The 2292-nt window shown below is 43.3% G+C and overlaps 1 pseudogene; it reads right to left on the reverse strand.

Moving 5' to 3' along the window:
- Positions 1–1305: 1305 nt before the first annotated feature.
- Positions 1306–2129, reverse strand: LOC102813422 (annotated as a pseudogene).
- Between the last annotated feature and the right edge of the window lie 163 nt (positions 2130–2292).

Below are 2292 nucleotides of genomic sequence, written 5' to 3' on the forward strand. Positions count from 1 at the left end.
TTCCACCAAGCTCATGTAAACCTGCGTGTTTTCCCATCTGCCTTGTTCTTTCATTCGTCTCCCCCTTCTTGTGTATTGCCCCCCTCCCTAGCACCCAAACTATCCTGTGTCTATTCCCTATCCTGTGCTCCACTTCCCCTCCTTTTCCTCACACCACCCCACCTCCTGGTAACCAGCAAAGGACCCCCCCCCCCCTTTAGTATGGGTTTTTTCCTTAATCTTTTACAGTAGTGGTCCTATGCAGTATTTCTCCTTTTATGACTGACTAATTTCACTCAGCATAATGTTCATCCATTTTATGTGGTGGCTTGCAGCTTCCTTGTTATTCTTCAGGGTAGCATAATATTCCATTGTGTGTATGTACCACAGTTTGTTTATTCATTCTTCAGTTGATGGGCACTTTGGCTGTCTCCATCTTTTTGCTATGATAAATAGTACTGCTATGAACATTGGTGTACCTATATCTACTCATGTTATGGCTCATATTTCTTTTTCTTTTTGTCACACAAGGTGCATTGTATTCCATTTCATTATACAATGTTTACCTATAGTTATAACTGTTAAGAAAAATATTTTTTCTTCACCAATCATATGTAGTGTCTAAATCTTTAACTTTAACATGGAGAATTGAAAAGAGTGGAAATCCACATAGAATGCTAACCTATCAATTGTAATGCAAGTGTGCCAAATTAGAAAGAAAAGGAAATCTTACAGAGAGCAGCATGTATTACAAACCCTTAGCTTTAGTGAATTCAGGCATATGGGATTTACAGTCTCATCTCACAGTAAAACCCGAGACAATATATATTAGTGTTGGACAGAGTTCTGAATTGTACAATATTGAACAAAGGACCACTGGGGAACCTTTTGTTGAAAGTAGCACCAATCCACACCTGATTGTGTTTCCAACATTAATCTTCCTGCTGACAATATCATTGGCACTTTGAGTGGAAATCTTTCTGTTTCAGTGAGGATTCCTAGACTGGCTACACTTAATGTGTTGCTAGACTCTCTACAAAGTGTGGCAACATCAACCTGGGAAATGACACATTGAAATTATTGGTGCCCTGATGTGGGCCTGCCCTTTTGTGTGTGCATGTTCTCCCCACCCCCTGACCTAGCTAGTATTTCAGGGACAGTTTTGTGACAGTTGCAAAGGTAAATTAAAAAAAAAAAATGCATGTAAGGGGTTTCATGGCAAGCAGCTGTTTAAAAACGAAATGAAAATGAAACAAAACAAAAACAACAAAAAACAAAATGAAAGCATGGTAGCAGCTAAGGAGGTTAGCACATGTTTTTTTTAACTCCGGTAAAGTCTGATCCAGCATCTGATGCATTCTAAGGTTTTATTCTTTGGCATGAGCCACTTTATCTTCTAAGTCATCAATGTTTTTCTCCAACTTAGTTACTGACCTCTCTGTAAACTCAGCGTGAGTCTCGGCCTCTTTCAGCTTGTGAGAAAGTATCTTGATCTCTTCCTCATACTTGTCTTCCTTCTGTGAGTGCTTCTCAGCCTGAGCCGCCAGTGACTTCAAGTTGTTCCTCACAAGTTTTCAATTCTTCAAGCTCGGCACATTTACTTTCTGAGAGCTCAGCCTGCTCTTCTGCACGCTCCAGGTCACTTTCAGTGATGACCAGCTTACAGGACACCTCCTCATACTTGCGGTCGGCATCTTCAGCAATGTGCTTGGCCTCTTTAAGTTGGATCTCCTGAATTTCCATTTTCTCCTCATCCTTTTGGGCTGGACTTTCAATTACTTTCATGCCTCTCTCACTCTCATCTGCAACCTTCTCGGCCTCCTCCAGCTTCTGCAAGGCTCCTGGGCACTATCCAACTCTTCCTCAACCAGTTGGATGCGTCTGTTCAGAGAAGCTACATCGGCTTCAGCATCGGTGACCTTTTTCTCCACCAGCTCCAACTTATCCTGGGCATCTTTGAGAGCCTCAGAGTATTTGTCCAGTTCATCTTCAGTGCCCTTGAGTTTCTTTTGCAGTGACACCAACTCATCTTCCTGCTGCTTGCTCCTGTCCTCCGCTGCCTTCTTATCCGTCTCTGCCTGTTCGGCTCAATCCAAGGCATTCTCCTTGTTGAGCCTCAGCATCTGCATCTTCTTCTTGATGGTGTCCATGGTGACGGTGGCTAGGGACCCTTGGCTGTGGCAGGAGAGGGGTTGCGGTGCGGGCGCTGAGCGGCTAGGAGAATGCTCTGCCTGGCAGCTGAGGCAGAGTTCGTTCCATGGCTCATATTTCTTGTGGGTAAATACCAAGTAGAAGAATTGTTGGATCATAAGG

The sequence above is a fragment of the Chrysochloris asiatica genome, unplaced genomic scaffold (assembly GCF_000296735.1).
Source record: "Chrysochloris asiatica unplaced genomic scaffold, ChrAsi1.0 scaffold00716, whole genome shotgun sequence".
NCBI classification, from domain to species: Eukaryota; Metazoa; Chordata; class Mammalia; order Afrosoricida; family Chrysochloridae; genus Chrysochloris; species Chrysochloris asiatica.